Source organism: Micromys minutus (genome assembly GCF_963924665.1).
Source record: "Micromys minutus genome assembly, chromosome: 8".
Taxonomy (NCBI): Eukaryota; Metazoa; Chordata; class Mammalia; order Rodentia; family Muridae; genus Micromys; species Micromys minutus.
Genome location: NC_137977.1, coordinates 24,396,998 through 24,421,628, shown reverse-complemented (window position 1 = coordinate 24,421,628; position 24,631 = coordinate 24,396,998). Strand labels below are relative to the sequence as shown.

At 36.7% G+C, this 24,631-nt stretch overlaps 1 protein-coding gene and 1 pseudogene across 11 annotated transcripts in view; one reads left to right on the top strand and one right to left on the bottom strand.

Annotated features, from left to right (window-relative positions):
* LOC308423481 (protocadherin alpha-9) overlaps window positions 1–24,631 on the bottom strand; it is a gene marked incomplete at both ends in the record, with an annotated part of 218,243 nt that overhangs the window by 66,519 nt on the left and 127,093 nt on the right. The window lies entirely within an intron of this gene.
* LOC308423698 (olfactory receptor 2W1-like) lies at window positions 12,567–20,259 on the top strand (annotated as a pseudogene). The gene is made up of 2 exons: window positions 12,567–12,659; window positions 19,213–20,259. The product of its transcript is annotated as an olfactory receptor 2W1-like (transcript).

Below are 24,631 nucleotides of genomic sequence, written 5' to 3'. Positions count from 1 at the left end.
TCTCCTACATCTCCTCCTATTTCTTCTCTGTCGAACTTTAAAATGTTTCCCATACAGTTTGATATTTCCTGTTCTACCCTGCCACCTCATTTCATGTATTGTTCATTATTCCAGTAACACTCTAGCTTCAGGTATCACCACCTTTGTCCAGACAACTCAGAAGGTATCCTCAGAATTCAGTCTTTCAGATCAACAGATAAGATGTTGTCAAAACCAAGCACATCATTTCTATGAACCATGATAGAGTCTACTTGTTCTCTGACCATAATTAATCCATCGGTTCTCCTCCTCATATCATATCAAGTTATTTATTCCTGCCATCAATTTAAATCTTCATAGCTGGCTACTTGGATATACTAATAGTGATCTAATTATTTCTAGGAATACCTTGAAAGGTTTAACTCTGGCAATAGAAGGTCTATACTTTTAAATTTTCTCACTTTCTTCTGTATGACTCTCTCTATGTGAATGCACTTACTTACAAATGTAGTTGCACAGCACCCATGTTTCTCTTCTTGCCTTCTGTCCTTTGTTGTTTTTTCACTTTCTACACTAGTCTAGGTAGCTCACTGTGATAGTTTGTATATGCTTAGTGTAGGGTGTGGGACCATTAGGAAGTGTGGCATTTTTAGAGGAAGTGTGTCACTTGTGGGCATAGGCTTTAATACCCTCATTCTAGCTGCCTGGAAGTCAGTCCTAGCAGCCTTCAAATGGAGATGTAGAACTCTCAGTCCTTCCTACACCATACCTACCTGGATGTTTCCATGTTCCCACCTTGATGATAATGGACTGAACTTCTGAACCTGTAAGCCAACTCCAATTAAATGTTGTCCTAAAGAGTTACCTTGATCATGGTGTCTGCTCACAGCAGTAAAACCCTACTAAAACACCCACCAGCTCTGGGAGTTCTCCTAACTCTGTCTACTATCTTCCAATAGGAACACTAGGACTAAAGATGTTCACAGTATGAACTCAAGTCTTCACATTTGTATCCACTAAGCTGTCTTTCCGCCACTCTGTATAATTAGTCTTTAAAGTAAATTTTGAGAAAAATATAATAATATAACAGTCCCATTGAGAACTTTATTGACACAAGACCAAATACAATTGATTCAAAGAAAATATACTTTGGCAATATTTACCTAAATAATACATTATAAAAATATTTTAAAATCTTTTTCAACAAAATTTTTTACTTTTTCTTCACTATCATTAAAGCCTTCCTATATTTTTATGTTTCTTATTTTTTGAGAAAAAAAGTCACTTTATCATTTGATTTTTTAAATGAGAAAATATAAAAACTATAATTATTTGGATTCTGAACACCCAGTCACCTTTATAAAATTTGAAACAAGACAATTCAACTACTTTTTTCAGTTAACGTATTTGAATTTTCCAAGTATATAATTTTCCATTTCTGTTGTGTGTGTACTAATATAAACATAATTTAGATAGTAAATTTAATATTAAAACAAGCCAAATCATTACAGACAAATTGCACATAGGCTTTAAAACTATGTTGACAAATGTTTTTTTTTTCTTTTTTATGTTTTTATTTCTTAAATTTAAACTGTTACTTTTCTTAAATTTTACTATATTTATTGACATATATTAACTTTATAATAACATACAACATATGTATGAGCTATTTTAATTAATTTTAAATATACATGAAAATTTTTAATATGTATTAGTTTTAGATATCCATGGAAAAATTTAAAGAGATACATAAATATTTTGTGCATGGTCTTGGGACTACAGGATTTTATTTTCTTCAAAATATCTGTGGTGTAGCTATGGCATATTTTAATGCAAATGCTTTGAGATCATTTCATCTTTACTGAATCTCTATCTTCTTAGGATAAAAACTAAAACCCTAAGGATTTCATTGAAAAGTCATCTAAATCTTATTATTTGATAGCTTAACTTCAACTTTTATCTTTTTTGACAAATAGACTGTATTTCAGACAAATAAATTTATTTTTCAGCAAATTCTGTCTTTTCTTGTTTTTTTCCCAGACCTTTATTTAGGGTTCTCACTATGACTAAAATATTCATCATCTACTCCACCCATTTGCTTCCCAGATTACCCATTAGCTATTTTTAAAGAAGACATGCATTGGAAGATTTCCCTGCCTAGCTGAATACTCCAACAAACACCACAAAAGTCTGTTGATGTCCCTTTCAGTTTCCAAGGTTGGATACATTCATTTCAATTTTAGCTTCAATGTGATTGTGTTATAATTTATGGTCTATGGGCTTATTGCTACACTTATTTTAACAATATGATTATATCTTACTTTTCTCCATACTTTCTTGTGCTCAGAAATAAATTAATAGATTTCATGTCAAGTAAAGCCATAAATACTACTTTAATAAAGCTTGGCTAATGAGCACATTTAAGTAAAACCATGTGCTATTTTATTTCATTATTCAACTTATCAAAGAATGAACTATTATTAAATTAGTTTCTCAAGCTTGAGAAAGATATAAATTTCCTCATCAAGGCTTAAAGAAAATGAAGAAACTCATCTTTAAGAGAAAAGTAATTCATATATTTTAAGACATACATAAAAGCACTTCAATATTACTCAGATGTTAGCCTGCTGGTCATAAAACTATGATAGAGAATATCAGGTAGTGGTAGCCTAAATTATTCACACCAGCTATCCTACTGAAAGCAAGTAAATGTTCTGAATAAAATATTAAATCTTAAAAGTGCCTGGAAGTCAGACAAGACAATGGGAGAAACTGAAGGACAAATGTGGGGATGTTCTAACAATGAGTCGTGAATTTGTGGGCTACAATGCGAAGGCAAAACACTCCAAGTTGTTAGTGGCATGAAGTTTATAGACTAATCAACTACTTTATGATTAGGTTTAAGGCCTTCTCAACAAGTTAAAACCCATACCTGGCACTCTTACTGGAGCAAAGAATTTGTGGCTAGGTAGCTCATAGGCCCTAGCAGAGAACACATTGCTGTAATCCTGGTAAATGAACACCATTAAACCAGTTCCTAGTGACTTGAGGTTGTTCACATAGTTTGTTGTATTAGTTAGTTAGGCCAGATAGATGGTGATTAACACAAAAATCTGCAGCTGACCATGGTTCAGAGAATGAGAGACAGCACAATGTTCTAAATGAAACAGCTCTATCATGCACTGTTCACGCAAGGCTTAAAGACGTGGTGAAAGAGGGTGCAGAAAATGTATAAGATCCATGGGTGGTGGACAACCATCAAAAATAGTGTTTTATGGACACAGCAGCAGGGCAGTTACACATATGGATTCATAGCAGTTGAAACATCATACATAAGACATGCACAGGCTCAGATCAGACAAGGTTCCAGCATTGACATGGGAGATGAGCTTGAATTCAATGTCTAGCTAAGAAGATATAATGACAACTTGTAGCTGCTAGGAAACAGGGAGGTTTTTGAGGGCATGGCCACCCTCCAGTGAAAGCCATATATTTGAGAATATATAGGTAGCATAAACTGTACTTGATACACTTTTTAAAAAGGGAAGGATGCAAGCCTATTAGATGATACATGTCTTTAATCCATGTACTTGGGAGGCAGAGGCAGGTAGATCTCTGTGACTTTGAGGTCAGCCTGGCATAGATATTTATTTCTATGACAGCTAAGGCAATGTAGAGAGACCCTATCTCAAAACAAAAACAAACAGAAAAAAAGGATGGTAGTGAAGGAGATGTGGGTCTGAGATAAACAGGAGGAGAGGAAATATGACCAAAATATAATATTAGAAATTCTCAATGAATTGATAAAAAGAGGAAATAAAAAGACAAGTGCTGTGGAGTTGTGGAGAAAGAAGCACCCATATGGAGTCTGATACGGGGTCCTCAAGAAGCTAAAAGTAGAAGTACCATACACTCTAGCTATACCACTGCTGGGAAAACACTCCAAGGCAATCCTGCATGTCTATGTTCCTTACTGCTCTATCCACAACAGCCCGGAAATGAATCGGCCTAGATGCCCATCAACTGATGAATAGATAATGAAAATGTAGAATATATACACAATGGAACTGTATGAAGGCATTAACTATGAAATCTAATGTAAATGTTGTAAACAGCCCAACAATATCAGCTATGTAATAAAACTTGTGCCATAGCTCTTCATACACACTCATACAAACATAAATGAACACCGAGAAAAATGAGTGAAACAAATGAAAGAATATGCTTTAAGAGTAAATCCTTAATTACTGCTTATAAACCCCATATTTTATAAATTCAATGAAAGTCTGAATAAAGTATTGTTAGTATAAGCTCTATTTCCTATAGGGTCAATGTAATTAATATCAATTAAACTCAAAGCAAGGAATTTTTGGTAGAAATGTATTAAACCTATTTCACAGTTTATATAAGAAATAAGAAGGGCCAAAAATACTAAACTTAAAGTGGGAGAACTTGCACAACTGTACACTGCCACAAATTTAAACTGACTATATTTAACACAAGGAGACCGACACAAGAATAGAAAGGTAGAAAAATGAAACATAATAGAGCCTGGAGACAGAGCCAACCTTTATGGACCCCTGGTTGATGACTATGTAAGCGCTGCAAAGTGCATAGTGAAGGGGCTCTCTTTTAGATTAATTCATTTACTTATTCACTTTACATCTCAATATCAGTTCTCCCTCTCCTCCCAGTGCCCATCTCCCCCAGCTCTTTGCGAGCCCCGGGGGAACTTTCTTTAATAGCACTAATTAAGTATTGCTAAAAATATAAAACATCCAACTGGGCTGACACACAGAAAGAAATGAATATGGACGCTCACATTACACCTTTCTGTAAAAACATCAGACAACTGAAGATCTAAAATTCAAGTTAAGCCAAGAACACCTCTGGAATTTACCACCTAAATGTAGCCATTTAGATGTAAGTTTTATTAAAATTTGTCATGTTGGGGATTTAATCCTATTATTTGGAGGAACAAATTTCAATTGCTCAGTAACATTGCTAAGCACATGTCTGGGAAAATAGAGATATAAACATATTCCAAAATTTCTGAAATTTATAATAAACATGAATACTCTAGCAGATGAGAAGGAATCATCTTGAGAGCTTTGAAGCAAGCTACTTTTGCTTTTAAATGATAGAAAAATGTGCTGGCAAGGTGGCTTGGTTCATAAATGTTCTCCATCAGCACAAGGACTAAAATTCAGATCACCAGAATGCACATAAAAGCCAGGAGCCTCACCAACTGGTGAACTTCAGGTTCAGTGAGAGACCTTGTCTCTGAATCCTAAGTGGAGTATGGTAGAAGAACATATCTGACTACAGTCTTTGGCCTCCATATGTGCACATACACCACACATAAAGACGTGAATAATTAAATAAAATTACAGAATAAATAGTAAGTGAGAAAAAAGAGAAATACTTCTATATTGGAACTTTTTAGGAGATCTGTTCATCAAAAGCAAGGAGACCAGCAAGATAGTTTGGTGGTATGCTGGCTAGATTTATGTCAACTCGACACAAGCTAGAATAATTGGAGAGGAGGGAGCCTCAATTGAAAAGATGCCTCTAGAAGATGGGGCTGTAGGTAAGCTTGTAGGGTATTTTCTTAATTAGTGATTGATCCCAGACCATTGTGGGTGGTGATACCCCAGGGCTGGTGGTCCTGAATTCTATAAGAACATAGAATGAACAAGCCATGGGGAGCAAGCCAATAAGCAGCTTCCCTATGGTCTCTGAATCAGCTCTTACCTCCATTTTGAGCTCCAATCCTGACTTCCTTCATTGATAAACAGTGGTATGGAAGCATAAGCCATAAATGCCTCTTTCCCCGGTTATCTTTTGTCAGAGTGTTTTATCATAGCAGTGACAACCCTAGCTAAGACAACTGGGCAAAGATACTTGTAACCAAGTCTGACCACCTTAGTTCAATCCTACAAACCCATATGATGGAAAGAGACAACAACCCCTGCAAGTTGTTTTCTGGCCTCCCTACACATGGTATGTCCCATGCACAGCTCCCACTGATAAATAAATATAAAAAATGAAAGAATAAGTAAATGTAAAGCAAATTTTTGAGCCAAGGAAAAGGAACTAAAAAGCAATGAGATTTCTAAGTACTACTCTGGAATAATATTGAGTGTATATTCCTAATTGTAAAAAATCAAATTAAGAGTATGGAATGGATATTATACTAATTTAAATATAAAGGACTGAAGAAGCTAAAGGGGTTTGCAACCCTATAGGAAGAACAACAATATCAATCAACCCAAGAGCTCCCAGGGACTAAACCACCAAACAAAGAGTTCACATGGAGTGACCAATGGCTCCAGCTGCATATGTTGCAAAGAACTGCCTTATCTATGGGAGGAGAGGCCCTTGGTCCTGTGAGGAATCTCATCTCAGAGACAAAGACAAACACTATCTCAGAGTAAGAGGTTGGGAAAAGAACCTTCCAAGTAAATGGCCCCAAGAGGCAAGCTGGAGTGGCCATTATAATATCTAATAAAGTATATTTTCAACCAAAAGTTAACAAAAAGGATAAGAAAGGACACATTTTACTCACTACAGAAGAAATTTGTCAGGAGAAACTCTCAATCCTTAACATATATTCTCGAAATACAAAAGCACTGATATTCATAAAAGAAACAATACTAGAGCTCAAAAAATACATTGTGCTCCACACAATAAGAGTGGGAGACCTCAATACCCCACTCTCACCAATGGACAAATCATGGAAACAGAAACTGAAAAAAGATACTGTAAAACCAGCAGAGGTTATGAACCAACTGGAATTAATAGGTATCTATAGAACATATCATCCTAAAACAAAAAAATACACCTTCTTCCCAGGAACTCACGGCACCTTCTCGAAAATTGACCACATAACTGGTCAGAAAACTGGCCTCAATAGATATAAGAAGATTGAAATACTCCCATGCATCCTTTCAGATCACCATGGTCTAAGGCTGGACTTCAATAACAACAAAGACAACAAAAAGCCCATATACACATAGAAACTTAACAATGCTCTATTAAACTATAGCAGGGTCAGGGAAGAAAAAAAGGAAAAACTTAAGGATTTTCTAAAATTCATTGAAAATGAAAACACAACATACCCAAACCTATGGGATGCAATGAAAGCAGTACTGAGAGGAAAACTCATAGCACTGAGTGCTTCCAAAAAGAAACTGGAGAGAGAATCCATCAGCAACTTGAAAGCACAGCTAAAAGCTCTAGAACAAAAGGAAGCATGTACACCCAAGAGGATTAGATGGAAAGAAATAATCAAACTTAGGGCAGAAAGAGACCAAATAGAAACAAAAAGAACCATTGAAAGAATCAACAAAACCAAGAGCTGGTTCTTCGAGAAAATTAACAAGATTGATAAACCCTGATCCAGACTAACTAGAGGGCAAAAAGAGAGAGTATCCAAATTAACAAAATCAGAAAGAAAAGTGGAAAAATAACAACAGAAACTGAGGAAATTCAAGAAATGATCAGACCCTACTACAAAAGCCAATAGTGAACAAAGCTTGAAAACATGGAGGAAATAGATGAATTCCTAGACAAATACAAAAAAATACTAAAATTAAACCAGGACCAGGTAAACCACATAAATAATCCCATGACACCTAAAGAAATAGAAGCAGTCATCAAAAGCCTCCCAACCAAAAAAGCCCAGGTCCAGGTGGGTTCGGTGCAGAATTTTATCAGGCATTTATTGACAACATAATACCAATACTCTCCAAACTATTCCACAAAATACAATCAGATGGAACACTACTTAACTCATTTTTTGAGGCTAAAATAACCCTTGTTCCTAAACCACACAAAGACCCTACAAGGAAAAAGAACTACAGACCAATCGCACTTATGAACATTGATGAAAAAATACTCAAAAAAATCCTTGCAAACTGACTCCAAGAAAACATCAAAATGATCATTCACCATGACCAAGTAGGCTTTATCCTTAGGATGAAGGGATAGTTTAATATAAGAAAATCCATCAATGCAATTTACCATATAAAAAAACTCAAAGAAAAAAACCACATGGTCATCTCATTAGATGCTGAGAAAGCGTTTGACAAAATTCAACACCCCTCCATGTTAAAATTCTTGGAAAGAACAGGAATCCAAGGCCCATACCTAAACATAATAAAAGTAATATAGATCAAAGCAACAGCCAACATTAAACTTAATGGTGGGAAACTTGAAGCAAGCCCACTAAAATCAGGGACTCAACAAGGCTGCCCACTCTCCCCCTACCTATTCAAGATAGTACTGAAAGCCTTGGCTGGAGCAATTAGACAGCAAAAGGAAATCAAAGGGATACAAATTGGAAAGAAAGAAGTAAAAACATCACTATTTGCAGATGATATGATAGTGTTCTTAAGCTATCCCACAAATTCAACCAGAGAACTCCTACAGCTGATAAACAAGTTCAGCAAAGTGGCTAGATATAAAATTAACTCACACAAATCAGTAGCCTTCCTCTACTCAAAGGACAAACATGTGGAAAAAGAAATTAGGGAGAAGATACCCTTCACAATACTCACAAAATTTATGAAATACAAGGTGTGACTCTAAGCAAGTGAAAGACCTGTATGACAAGAACTTCAAACCTCTAAAGAAGGAAATCGAGGAAGATCTCAGAAAATGGAAAGATCTCCCATGCTCATGGATTGGAAGAATCAACATTGTAAAAATGGCCATCTTACCAAAAGCAATCTACAGATTCAATGCAATTCCCATCAAAATACCAGCCCAATTCTTCATTGAGTTGGAAAGAGCAATGTGTAATTTCATCTGGAATAACAAAAGACCTAGAATAGAGAAATCCATCCTCAACAACAAGAAAACATCTGCGGGAATCACTATCCCTGACCTCAACCTATATCACAAGGCAATTATGCTAAAAACTGCATGGTGCTGGTACAGAAATAGGCACATGGATCAATGCAATAGAATAGAAAATCTAGAAATGAGTCCTCACATATATGGTCACCTGATTTTTGACATAGGACCTGTAAACATACAATGAAAAAAGGATAGCCTATTCAACAAATGGTGTTGGTGCAACTGGCAGTCAGCATGCAGAAGAATGAAAATAGACACTTTCTTATCTCCTTGTACAAAGCTCAAGTGTAAGTGGATCAAAGATCTCCACATTAAACCAGGTACACTGAAACTATTAGATGAGAAAGTAGGGAAAACTTTAGAACTCATAAGCACAGGAGTAAATTTTCTGAACAAAACACCAATGCCTCGAGCTCTAAGGTCAAAGATTGACAAATGGGACTTAATGAGATTGCAAAGAAAGGCTAAAGACACTGTTATGAAAACAAAATGGCTGCCAACAGAGTCGGAGAAGATCTTTACCAACCCCACATTAGATAGAGGCCTAATATCCAAGATATACAAAGAACTCAAGAAGGTAGACACCAGAGAATCAAACAACACTATCAAAAAATGGGGTACAGAGTTAAACAAAAAGTTCTCAATCAAGGAATATCGAATGGCTGAGAAGCATCTAAGAACATACTTGACATCATTAGCCATCAGGGAAATGCAAATCAAAACAACCCTTAGATTTCACCTCGCACCAGTCAGATTGGCCAAGGTCAAAAATTCAGATGACACCAGATGCTGGCAAGGATGTGGAGAAAGAGGAACACTTCTATACTGTTGGTGGGGTTGTAAACTGGTACAACCACTCTGGAAATCAGCCTGGCGATTCCTCAGAAAATTGGACATAGTACTACCTAAAGACCCAGTTATTCCACTTCTTGGCATTTACCCTAGAGAAGCTCCAACATACAACAAAGACACATGCACCACAATATTCATAGCAGCTCTATTTATAATATCCAGAAGCTGGAAAGAACCCAGATGTCCTTCAGTAGATGAATGGATACAAAAATTGTGGTATATTTACACAATGGAGTACTACTCATCTATCAGAAACAATGACTTTTTGAAATTCTTAAGAAAATGGATGCATCTAGAGAATATCATCTTGAGCAAGATAACCCAGTCACAAAAGAACAGACATAATATGAAGTTGCTGATAATTGGATACTAACCCCAGAAAGCTCTGAACACCCCAGAAACAACTCACAGACTGTGTGAAGTTCAAGAAAAAGAAAAAAGAAAAAAACTATTATGTTTACACCTTACACACCAAGAAAACAATGACTAATTCCTGTTTTACACGTACTTTATGATCATTGTAACTAGTAAGATCTTAATGCACACTATCAAACCTTATTTTAAAAAGCCAAGCAATGACAAAAATGTATTCATATACTTTTATGCAAAAATACTTAAAATTTGTACATTTATTTTTGGTTTTTTTAAATAAAGTTCTTTAATTAAAAAAAGAATAAATAAATAAATATTTATATTGTACAACTTAAAAAAAAGAAAATATCCAATAAAAATTAAATAAATATATCTTGTCCATAAATTCATTTTGACACTATATTAACATTACACATAATTATAAAAATGAAACATAAAAAGCAATTCCTAAAATAGAAAGCATCTTAAAATAAATGAACCTGGTTCTTATATATAATATATAATTGGTGGCTTAGATATCTATAAAGAAATGGACTTTCCAAAGATAAGTTAAGACAGTAAGCCAGTAAAACAAACAAGCAAAAACCAGTAACTCCCTGGGTGTGCCCACTGCTATCTGAATCTTAAAAGTAGTATACATGGTCAACACACTAAACAATTATAAAGACCACGTTGTCAGAGCAGTGCTACTATTATTTTCTAAGACTGTTACTTGAATGGTGTGTGGTAACAAAATCTTGTTGATATAACTAAACTTTCAATTTGGAGTTTTAGGATGAGATATTAGGTATTAGGTTGATGAAGTTAAGACCTCGGAATGATGGATTTGAGTTTTAGAAAGATTTAATATGAACTTGTATGTTTTCATCTTTTTAAATACTAATTTATTTTTTTGCTGTTGTTTTGGTTTTGGTCTTGTTTGTTTTGCCTTTTGAGACAGTGTTTCTCTGAGTACCCTAACTGTGCTGAAATTTGTTCTGTAGAGCAGATTGACACTGAACTCATAGAGATCTGTTTGCTTCAGCCTTCCAAGTGCTGGCATTAAAGGTGTGCACTCTGATTCCTGGTTGAAAATTAAAATCTTATTAAAATAAAGCTAACCACATCTATAAACATCGACAGCTGTGGATTGGTTTTGATTTGGTTTGATTCTCACAGCAATGGAGACTGAACCTGTATTCTCACACATTTCAGTCAAGCACTTGACCACTGAGATACCTACCTAACTTTTTGAGGCATTGTCTCACTAAATTTCCAAGGCTAGCCTTTAACTTACTGCTTATCCCAGGAAAGCATTAAGCTTGTAATTTTCCTGTTTTAGCCTCCATAAACCTTGGATTAAAAAATCTATGCTACCAGGCTAAACTCAGTATTTTCAAAACTACTGAATAGATGAAAGAATCAAGAATTGGTGCTACCTTTAAATATTAGTTATAGTTTTTAATGTTGTAATCAAGCATTATCACCAAAGTACTTTCAGTTAAAGGGGGTTTATTTCATCTTACAAAGGTAACAGTTCGTTATTGTTGGAAGTCAAAGTAGGAACTCAAGCAGGGCAGGAACCTGGAGGCAAGAACAGAGGTCATAAAAGGAATGCTGCATACTGACTTGTTCACTGAAGCTTGCTCAGCCTGTTTTCTTATAGCTCCCAGAATTACCAGCCAGTTGTGGAACTGCCCACATCACTAAATGCTCCCATAACAACCATCAACAAGAAAACATCTCACAGGCCAATCTAATGGTACATTTTCTCAAGTGAAGTTCCTTATTCCCAGATGACTCTAGCTTGTGTCAAGTTGACATAAAACTAGGCATTAGTACACTTTCCTACAAGAACTGTACCTCAGAATAAACAAATAGATGGGGAGATGTTTTCCTTCATAGAATATTTCCAGCTAATGAGTAAAAAGAAATGGTATCATTCTGTCTATGGGCCTCAACAGTATCTTTGCATACTTTGGGTATCTTTAGGCTCAAAGTTAAATTCAAAATTATGCTAAAAATATTGCTGCTTTTTTCACTGTGTTTGCATTTTAATTGATAATGCAAAAGCACCAGTGGGTGAGACTCAGCACCACAGATGTAGTCAAGCCACTGTCCGATAATCATCACATTCATGACCACACATTTGCATAGGAAAATAACAGTAAGAATGACCTTAGCAAAGCACTGCTCTCATTATTAACTCTATTAAATATCAGCTATTAAGCACCGATTTTTTAAAGTATTTTATGTGAGAAAACCAAACTGGAGAATATACTTGAGATGCTTCTGCTGCATGCTGTAGGATGATGTTGTTTCAAGGAACGCCAGTTGTTACAGGTTGAACTGGATGTTTTTCTACAGAACAACATTTTTAGTGAGAGGAAATACTGACAAACCTCCCTGATGTTCTCTCAAAAACAAATGGAATGAGCTAATCGCCACAGTGAAGACAGCTAGCAATATTTACTTTGAAAGATAAAACTCAAATATTGGGTTGAGTGAACTTTTGGGAAACTATGGGGGTTGAAGAGATGTCTCGGGAGTTAAGAGCACTGGCTGTTCTTCCTCGGTTAGATTCCTGGCACTTACATGGCAATTTACAACTGTCTGTAATGTTATTTCCAGGAAATCTGATGCCCTCTTCTGGCCTCTGAGAGGACAAGGCATACATGTGGTGAGCAGACATAACTGCAGGTAAAACACCCATACACATAGATTTCTTTTTAAGTAGTTAAATGTTTGAACTCATGGAAATGAATCTACCACCATGAGATTCCAGCTTCATAGTATGAAAGGCTCTCTTATGAATCATTCATAGTATGAGCAAATGTGATTTTTTTATCTATATCATAGACTAAAATATGTCCACACAGAATGACTTGAATATCTCAGTCAGCTAGTGTTTCCCAAATTACCAATAAAGTTGAATTTTAAATTACATAATAGAGCTAAGATGGTTCACTCAGTAAGGTACTTGTCGTGTAAACACAGAGGCTTGAATGCAAATCCTTTGGCTGTACTTGGCAGTACATGCCCATAACCCTAACACTGGATCACAGAGACAGGCAAATCCTGGGAACTCACTGCCTAGACTGGACAAGTCAATTAATTTCAAGGCCAGTGAGATACTATTTCAAAAAATAAAGAGCAATCAAGGAAAGACACCCAACCTTGACCTTGGGTCTCCATGAATATGTAGCACCCACATATGAGCACATACCATGTACATACATATACAACACCATGCACAAAAAATATATAAATATGAACAGAATGGAAGGACCGATAGTATTATCATTTATGGAACTTTAAATATGCTTGGCCAAGGTAGTGGCCCTATTAGGGGGTGTGGCTTTGTTGGAGTAGGTATAGTCTTAATGAAGGAAGTGGGTCATTCTAGGGGTAGGCTTGAGACATTTCTACTAGCTATATAGGATCCAGTCTTCCTCTTGCTTTCATAATAAGACAGAGAACTCTCAGCTCTTCCTACTTTATGCCTGTCTGGATGCTGCCATGCTCCTGCCTTGATGACAATGGACTGAACCTCTGAACCTGTAAGCCAACCCCAGTTAAATGTTGTCTTTATAAGAGTTATCTCAGTCATGGTGTCTATTTACAGCAATTAACACCCTAACAGAGAAGTTTATACCAGGAGTGGGCTATTGATGGGATCGGTCTAATCATGCTTTTGTTTAAAGGAATGCAAACTTTGGGACTTTGGGAAACAGTGGAATGCTTTAAATGAGGATTAATGGGCCATCCTAGTAGGTATAAAAAAGACATTGGTGCTGGTGGTGATTTGAATTGGTGTAGACCTGATCCAAGATGTTTCAGTGAAGAAGAATTTTAGTATGTGGCCTAGAGACTGTTACTATAATACTTTGGTGAATGTTGCTGCCTTTTGCCCTTCTTGGAAGACTCTGCCTGAGGCTAAGGTGAAGAGATTTAGATAAATTGTATTGACAAAGATTGTTTCAAAACAACTCAGTTTAGACTTTGTGCTGTGGTTTATTCTCATTAAGAACGTTTTGATGAAGCACATAAACTTAAAAAGAAAAATACAAAATGTTTGGTTCAAGTAATAAATGGGCACCAGGAAGTGGAAAAGAGCTGAATCCTGTGTTTAAGGAGATAAATAAATTAAGGGAGTGGTGATCTGAAAGCAAGATCCTACCCAGGCAAGCTTATTGTTTGTGTTTGCAATTGTACAAGGAATAGGCATGTTATGTTAGGTGTAATTGCCTGGTTATTGTTTTCATTTAGACTTTTAATCTAGAATAAACTACAATCCTGAAATAGAGGGCACACTTGTGATTCAGATCTTGAGGCTGGAAGACATAGGCTTTTGATCCAGATCTTGAAGAATAGTGGCTATGTAAAGCTTAGGCCCAGGCACAGTGATACATATTTTTAATCCCATAAGACAAAGGCAAGCAGATCTCTGAGTTCAAGGCCAGCCTAGGACAGAGTAAATTCTAAGTGAATAAAAGCTTAATTCCAGGTGTGGTGGTATACACCTCTAATTCCAGCATTCAGAAGACAGAGCCTTGCAGATCTGTGAGTTCAAGGTCAATTTACAGAACAAGTACCAGGATAGCCATGCTTAGGCAGTGAAGAAATTGAAAAACATAAAGCTAGGTGATAGTGTAATAAAACAAGGGGTCCATGTTCTAGCTCCAGAAAGCAGCAGAGCTCAACAGTTTAGGCCATGTACCTCTCACTTTAGAGCCAAGAATAGAAGGAACCATGGGGGCAATTAATGCTTGTCAGCTGGAATTAAGAAAATAATGATGATTAAGAAGAGACCAACAGAGCCAGGGAGCAGAGGGATCTCTGCGGAGTGCGCACTGTAAGTGCACCCCCAGCCCTGCCTGATCCAGGGACCAGGAACAGAACTTTGGAACTTCTGCTTCCACCCGGCGGCGACTTCAGTGCGCAGAACAGGGCGCAGCCCATCCACCACATGGATCAGCGGCATTTAAAGCTTTAAAGACTGGTGAGTGGGAGACCTGGGCAGCCAGGGAGCAGAGAGATCTCTGCGGAGTGCGCACTGTAAGCGCACCCCCAGCCCTGCCTGATTCAGGGACCAGGAACAGAACTTTGGAACTACTGTTTCCACCCGGCAGCGACTTCAGGGCGCAGAACAGGGTGTGGCCCATCAGCCACAGGGATCAGCAGCGCCTCAAGCTATAAATACTGGTGAGGAGGAGACCTGGGCAGCCAGGGAGCAGAGAGATCTCTGCGGAGTGAGCACTGTAAGCGCACCCCCAGCCCTGCCTGATCCAGGGACCAGGAACAGAACTTTGGAACTTCTGTTTCCACCCAGCGACACTGAGGTATAGAACAGGGCTCGGCCCATCTGCCACCTAGACCAATGAAGACCCAGGGACACAGACCAGATACAAGGGAAAGGCGAGAACGTATCACTGACATCAAAATGGCAAGAGAAAAGTGAAAGAGTATATCCCAAGGAAACCAAGACAACCTGGCAACTCCAGAACCCAGCTCTCCCACAACAGCAAACATAGGAATGCCAAACACTCCAGAGAAAGAAGACACAGACCTGAAATCATACATCAAGATGCTGATAGAAATATTTGAACAAGAACGGGAGGAAAAGCAAAAAGATTCAGAAGCTTTTAAAGAGGAAGCAAGAAAAACACTCAAAGAACTCAAAGAACTAGTGGAAAACACAACCAAAGAGATGAAAGAATGGAAGAGGGAATTTAAAATGGAAATTGACACAATAAAGAAATCACTAAAAGAGATAACCCTAGAGGTAGAACACCTAAAAAAGAAATCAGGAGTCACAGAAGCAAGCATTTCCAATAGATTACAAGAGATGGAAGAGAGAATCTCGGAAGCAGAAGACAACATTGTAAATATACACAAAACAGCCAGAGAGGATGCAAAAAACAAAAAGCTCGTAACCCAAAATGTCCAAGAAATCCAAGACACAATGAGAAGACTGAACCTAGGGATAATAGGAATAGAAGAGGGAGAAGAGTATCAACTAAGAGGCACAGTAAATATCTTCAACACAATCGTAGAAGAAAACTTCTCTACCCTCAAGAATGAGATGACCACGAGCATAAAAGAAGCCTTCAGAACTCCAAATAGGTTGGACCAGAAAAGAAATATCTCCCGACACATAATAGTCAAAACAACAAGTGCCCAAAGCAAAGAAAGAATACTAAAAGCAGTAAGGGAAAAAGGTCAGGTAACATATAAAGGAAGACCAATCAGAATCACACCCGATTCTCAACAGAGACTATGAAAGCTAGAAGAGCCTTGACAGACATCATGCAGAACCTAAGAGAGCCCAAGTGCCAGCCCAAGCTGCTATACCCAGCAAAACTATCAATCACCATCGATGGAGAGACGAAGATATTTCAAGACAAATCAAAATTTACACAATATCTGACCACAAACCCAGCACTACAACGAATTATAGGTGGAAAACCCAATACAATGAGGGAAAATACAGCCTAGTAAAAACAAGAAAACTCCTAAATAAGAAAACTAAAAGAAGAAAAAGACACAGAAACAACTCAACCCACAAAAGCAATAATGGCAGGAAACAGAAACAACTATTCCTTGATATCTATTAACATAAATGGACTCAACTCCCCAATAAAAAGACATAGGCTATCAGACTGGATACATAAACAAAATCGAGCCTTTTGGTGCATACAGGAAACTCATCTCAGAGACAAAGACAGACACTATCTCAGAGTAAAAGGGAGGGGAAAAACTTCCAAGCAAACAGCCCCAAGAAGCAAGCTGGAGTGGCTATTCTAATATCGAATAAAGTAAATTTCCAACCAAAAGTTATCAAAAAAGATAAGGAAGGACACTTTGTACTCATTACCAGGGAAATCTGTCAGGAGGAACTCTCAATTCTCAACATATATGCTCCAAATAAAAAAGCACCCACATTCATAAAAGAAACCCTACTAATGCTCAAAAAATACATTTCACCCCACACAATAATAGTGGGAGACTTTAATACCCCACTCTCACTAATGGACAGTTCATGGAAACAGAAACTGAACAAGGACACTGAAAAGCTAGCAGAGTCTTTGAACCAACTAGAATTAATAGATATATACATAACATATCATCCTAAAGTAAAAAAATACACCTTCTTCTCAGCACCCCATGGAACCTTCTCGAAAATTGACCACATAATTGGACACAGAACAAGCCTCAATCGATATAAGAAGATTGAAATACTCCCATGCATCCTCTCGGATCACCATGGTCTACGGCTGGTCTTTAACAAAAACAAAGACAACAAAAAGCCCACATACACATGGAAACTAAACAACGCTCTGTGAAAAGATATCAGGGTCAAAGAAGAAATAAAGAAAGAAATTAAGGATTTTCTAGAATTTAATGAAAACGAAAACACAACATACCCAAACCTATGGGATGCAATAAAAGCAGTACTGAGAGGAAAACTCATAGCCCTAAGTGCTTCCAAAAAGAAACTGGAGAGAGCTTACATCAGCAACCTCACAGCACAGCTAAAAGCCCTAGAACAAAAGAAAGCAGATATACCCAAGAAGAGTAGACGGCAAGTAATAATCAAAATTAGGGCAGAAATAGACCAAATAGAAACAAAAAGAACCATTGAAAAAATCAACAAAACCAAGAGTTGGTTCTTTGAGAAAATCAACAAGATTGATAAACCCCTAGCCAGACTAACTAGAGGGCAAAGAGAGAGTATACAAATTAACAAAATCAGAAAGGAAAGTGGAGACATAACAACTGAAACTGAGGAAATTCAAGAAATCATCAGATCCTACTACAAAAACTTATACTCCACAAAATTGGAAAATCTGGAGGAAATGGACGAATTCCTAGACAGATACAAGATCCCAAAGTTAAACCAGGACCAAGTAAACCATCTAAATAACCCTATAACACCTAAAGAAATAGAAGAAGTCATCAAAAGCCTCCCAACCAAAAAAAGCCCAGGTCCAGACGGGTTCAGTGCAGAATTTTATCAGACATTTATTGCGGACATAACACCAATACTCTCCATACTATTCCAGAAGATAGAATCAGATGGAATACTACCTAACTCTTTTTGAAGCTACAATAACCCTTTTACCTAAACCATATAAAGACCCTACAAGGAAAGAGAACTTCAGACCAATCTCACTTATGAACATTGATGCAAAAATACTCAACAAGATACTTACAAACCGAATTCAAGAACACATCAAAACGATCATTCATCATGACCAAGTAGGCTTCATCCCTGGGATGCAGGGATGGTTTAGTATAAGGAAATCCATCAATGTAATCCACCATATAAACAAACTCAACGATCAAAATCACATGGTCATCTCACTAGATGCTGAGAAAGCATTTGACAAAATTCAACACCCATTCATATTAAAAGTCCTGGAAAGAACAGGAATCCAAGGCCCATACCTGAACTTAATAAAGGCAATATACAGCAAACCAACAGCCAACATCAAACTTAATTGTGGGAAACTTGAAGCAATCCCACTAAAATCAGGGACTTGACAAGGCTGCCCACTCTCCCCCTACCTATTCAACATAGTATTGGAAGTCCTGGCTGGAGCAATTTTAGACAGCAAAAGGAAATAGAAGGGATACAAATTGAAAAGGAAGAAGTAAAAACATCACTATTTGCAGATGACATGATAGTGTACTTAAGCGACCCCACAACTTCCACAGGAGAACTCCTACAGCTGATAAACAAGTTCAGCAAAGTGGCTGGATATAAAATTAACTCAAACAAATCAGTAGCCTTTCTATATTCAAAGGACAAACACGTGGAGAAAGAAATTAAGGAAAAGATACCCTTCACAATAGTCACAAAAACTATGAAATACCTTGGTGTTACTCTAACTAAGCACGTGAAGGACCTGTATGACAAGAACTTCAAACCTCTAAAGAAGAAAATCGAGGAAGATCTCAGAAAATGGAAGGATCTCCCAAGCTCAAGGACAATATTCAAAGACAGAGAAATACTGTAGCATTCTGTTCTTCATCAAACCTCTCTCTTCAGGGCCCAGGTGTCTGTGTGGAAGAAGATATGGAAGATTGCAACAGCCAGAGATAATGGATAACTCTAAGGAAACAGAATCCCAGACACAAATGGAAAAATAAGCTCACATAAAGACTGGCAGCAATTACAAAACTTTGCATGTTTTTATCCTGCTTGTCTTCTCTGACCACCCTTACCTGGAAATAATCCTCTCCAGAGTTGTTACCTTCTTTTACATGGTAACGTTGGTGGGTAACACCGCTATCATTCTTGTGTCCCTCCTGGATCCCCGTCTCCACACACCAATGTACTTTTTCCTCAGGAATTTATCTTTCCTGTATTTGTGTTTCACAACAAGCATTGTCCCTCAGATGCTGCTTAACTTGTGGGGAACTGAAAAGTCCAGCCCTGTGGGTTGTATTGTTCAGCTCTATGTGTATATGTGACTGGGTTCCATTGAGTGTCTGCTCTTGGCTGTCATGTTCTATGTTCATTTCACAGCTACCTGTAAGCCCTTGCATTACTTTGTAATCATGAATCCAGGTCTGTGTATGAAGATGATAGTCATGGTCTGGACGATTAGTCATGGTTTGGCCAATTCTGTGGTATTATGCACACTCACTGTGAATTTGCCTTGATGTAGACACAACATCCTGGACCATTTCTTGTGTGAGTTGCCAGCCATGGTCAGGATAGCTTGTGTAGACACCACAACTGTTGAAATGTCTGTTTTTGCTCTAGGCATTGTCATTGTCTTTATGCCTCTCATTCTCATTCTTATTTCCTATGGCTACATAGCCAAAACTGTGCTCAACATGAAGTCAAAGGCAGGACAACAGAAAGCAATGAATACCTGTGGATCTCATCTCACTGTGGTCTCCATATTCTATGGAACTATCATCTACATGTATCTACGACCCAGTAACAGAGCCTCCAAGGACCAGAGCAAGTTTCTCACCCTCTTTTACACCATCATAACTCCAAGTCTCAATCCCCTCATTTACACCCTAAGGAACAGAGACATGAAAGATGCACTGAAGAAACTCATAAGGTTTTTTACGGATTTACAGAAATACGGAAAAACTAGAAGCCATTGGAAAATACTGGGGAGAAGAAATGAAGTCTCTGGTTCAGATTTGAACAAGTATAGTAATCCATGGATCTTAAAGACCAACAGCTGAATTAATTCTCACATACAGACCTAGTAAGGATGCAAAAGATTGGAAGATTAAATAGATCTTCCATGTTTCTAATTATTGGTGTGTTCTCAAGGAATACATGTCACTAAGAATCTGTTTGCTAAATGTAACAGAAAGGGGCTCTGAATGTAAACTTGAATGCATTTTAATTTATTTGGTAGCCTCCATGAAATCTGCTTTGTCTTCTTTTATAGTTTCAATGGTTATGCTCACATAGTCCTAAATACTAACCAAACAATTTCATTGCATGACAATTTGTACAATTAAATATTAATATATATGCAAAAAAGACTGGCAGTATGCCTAAGGCCTGAGTAGGTTCAACCCAAATGAGGTCTGAGCACTGAGGTTAGGGAGGGTAAACACAAGATCACACCCCTAAATATTTTCAGTTGTTATACACTGGCCACAGGGAAAAAAACTCCCAAAGGAGTTTCACTGGCTATGTAAATCAGATCCCATGCCCAGAAGTTAGTTGGTCAACATAAAACAAGCCCAATAGTATTTAGAGCTTTTAGTTTCATTTTTGCTTTATTTAGCCTTTTTATCTTGTTGATCTTTTGCTCATTTGTTTTATTTTCATTTTGTGAGTTTTTTGTTTGTTTCTTGGTTTTGTTGTTGTTTTGTTTCTTGAGGGTATTTTTTTTTTGTTTTTTCAAAGATGAAAACACAAAGTTAAGTGGGTAAGAAAGAGGAGATGATATGGGAGAGTTGTGGGAGGGAAACTCTTTTACAATAAAACTTTTCAATGAAAAAAAAGATAACTACATGACACAAAACAAACAAACCAAAACACCCTGGGAACAAAACAAATGGTCCCTTTCATCATTAACTTGTTGTGAATTTTGTTGTTGTTGTTGTTGTTGCTTGCTTGCTTGCTTGCTTTTATTACTCTTATCAATAACCCATAATATTGTAGTTGGGAGCTTGGACTGCAGTTCATATTTATTTTATGTTCTTGCAAATATTAATATTTTATATGCATTTGAACAATACACAAAAAACCTTTTAGCAAGTAGTCAGTTCTCAGTGCAGCCCATATGAGTGAATATTACTGTTTCCCTCTAACTGCAAACTTGAAGGCAACAAAATAAATCAATAGATCATTAATATATCAGACATATTGTCAATACTTTTCCACTCACATATTTCTAGGTATTGCTTTTCTTGTATGTCCACTCAACCTATAATGCTATCCTTCTGTTTAATTTTTTTATTTTTTGATATTAAATATAGCTATATCATACCCCCTTCTTTCCCTCCCTCCTAGCCATTCTATATGCCACTCCTTGCTCTCTTTCAAATTCATGTACTCCTTTTTATTAATTGCTTAAAACAATATATATTGTTGCATAAGTAATATATATAAAAATTACCTACCCAAGGTTCTCTATTATACTATATAAATAAGGTTTTTACATAAATACATAGTACACCAGCCTGCTTGGTCTGTATAATGTTACTTATATGTGTATTTTTAGTACTGACTCTTTGGTATTGTATAACCAATTATACCCTTCCCTGGGGAAGACTCTTTCCCTCACTCTCATAACTTCTTAGCTGCCTGTGACTCTTTGTGTAGGGTTGAGGCCCCATGAGTTTCCCACCTTCCATGTTAGCAGGTCTATTTGTGTCATCTTTGCTTGGATCTTATTTATGCAACCATATTGGTAAGGCTTTATGGGTATCGCTTTGACATTCCCAGGAGCAAACTCCATGTTCATCTGGTTGTAAACCTCTTTCTGCCTCTCTTTCACAATGATCTTAAGCCTTAGGTTCAAGAGTTGTATTGTAAAGTTATACATTAGGATGGCTCCACAAGTCTGCAAGCTTTTATACAAGAAAATGGACCAAGAATTCTACCCAGCTATGATGCTTATAAACCACAGCAATGAGCCTTATGGCACACTAGCCACAAGAGTGTGATACTAGTACATGTACCTTGGCAGTAACCAACAGCTTCCTAATTGGACTTAAGACCTGGTAAGCAAGAATGATATTATGCCTGGTGCCAGAAATCTAGCCAACAACCCAGCACTGTTAAAGTCATGGGTTTTGGAGAACTTAGAACCACCACTTTACTAAGTCAGTATAATCTGGAACTGCAGTCTAAGTATTTATCCTTATGGCCAAAGGTAAGTGTAGGTCTCTCCCCTCATCAAGGAAACTTCTCTTTGCAACAGAATGAGACATTGCAGAAAATCATAATTAATAAAGATGCTAACTTTCTTTTTTATCTACCTGACCATCCCTATTTTACAGTAAGTACTATACTATATAAATAAAGTTTAAAAAATCTGAATATATTTCACACATCATGTAAGCTTTCTATGTTACAGCAATCTAAAATGTTTTAAAGTATGACCAGTATCATCAAAGTCAAAATAGTAACAAGGAAATATCTAATCAACCTCTGGTAAAGTCTCCTTACAACTGGATAACAACAAATACATAAACACATTTTGACTATCGAATACATTCTATTACTCTGCAAACAGGTCACATTGCAAATATCCCCTACCCTATTTATTCTTGAACAGCAACACCATAATATGGTAATGAGATGCCCAATCCAGTAATTTTAATATATTAAAGACTACTTTTATGCGCCCATCCATTTTTGCTTCGGTGGTGTTTTCCAAAAAATTTGCCAATACCTCAATTATAAATGAAAAGTCTGAGTTTACCCACCAAGCATATCTTCTTTGATACCAACTTAAGGAACTAAGTTACATTAACAGAAAAAAAATCAAAACAAAACAATGACAAGAGGCACATTATTTGCTGCACAGTAGATTGATTTCATTTGTGTCTGTTACATGGTTTCAGTATGGGAAATGAAGATGAAGTCCATGTTTGGCTGGATTTCTTAAGCTAACAACTTCTGATATTATAAAGTATTAATATATTGCAAACCAACTAAAAGGAGAAAACAGCTTAGAAATTAACAAAATAAAAACAGACAATTCCACATAACTCTGCCACTTTTATCTTTCATATAAGATTAAAATGTCAAAGGGGCCTTTTGCCATCGTTTTTTGAGTTTATTTTATGGTGGGAAGGCAATACATTCATGTGGATCTGCAGACGTGTGCACCCATGTTCCACATTCAGAAACTAGAGGGAGATATGGGGGTGTCCTCTATGTGAAATAAGACAGGATTTCTCACTGAACTGAACTCACAGTTGGGCTTGTCCAGTAAGCCTTGTAGTGTTCAGAACCAGCCTGTCTCTGCCAGATCACACAAGTACAGTTTGTAGGCATGTCTACAGTGTTCCATGGATGGTGGGATTCAAATTAAGTTCTCATGCTTTCATAGCAAGTACTCTTATATAGTGAGGCATCTGTCCATCTTACTTTTTAAAAATAAATACCTCATTTTCCTTGTAAAATTCCATATTTATTAATCTTTATTATGACTTACTAACATTCTTGTTTTCTAGTCAAACACATTTCTCAAACTATACTTATCCCTAATATCTTTTTTTAACAAAAGCAATGATCAAGGAATAATGACCTACACAGTTTGCTTCCAGCACCTGGAAAACAGATCTAGGCTGATTTTCTGAGTTAGATGTCAACCTGCTCTACATAGTGAGTTCCAGATCAGGGTTACATACTGAAACCCAGTGTCGAAACAAAACAAAACAAAACAAAAAAACCAGAAAGAAGTTAAGTAAATGAAAGGTATTTACATTTTAAGTACTCTGATTCCTGAATGGTTAGCATTGGAACACTGCAATTTCTTCCCTTAGCAATGAGATTTCATAGGTAGTATTTTCTGCAAGTTCCATAATGTCATGATGTGACTCTTGATTCCTTAGCCATCTGAGGAACTGGAGTCATGCATATACCAGAATATAGCACTGAGGTGTTTTCATGCTTGTTTTAGGGCCAGAAGTCCCTTTGGCCAACCATTTCCTTATATTTGAAAATACATTCATTATACTTGGAAACAGCCATTAAAGTATTAACATGTGAAGTACATGTTGAAGTGTTCGATTTCAGTCCATTATTTGCACATTTATTAATTCATTCAGTGGGCATAGTTTACATTTAGTTTTTATCATAGCATATGAAATAGTAAATATATAAAATTATAATACTTTGAATCTTTTGTACTTGTACACAACTGTTTGAGAGAGGAATAATTCTCAAGCCATTTCCCCTTATTTCATTCAACTTGTACTCAATTTTATTATTATTTTAGGCATTGGTGTATTTGAGAGTGAAACAAGGGATGCTTCATTTTCCTTCCCTGATTTCTGTGTTTATAATTTCTTGTTTTCATCATTATTTCTAGAATATAGCAGAAAATAATAATGTACAATAGTAATGGTGCAAAATGCATTG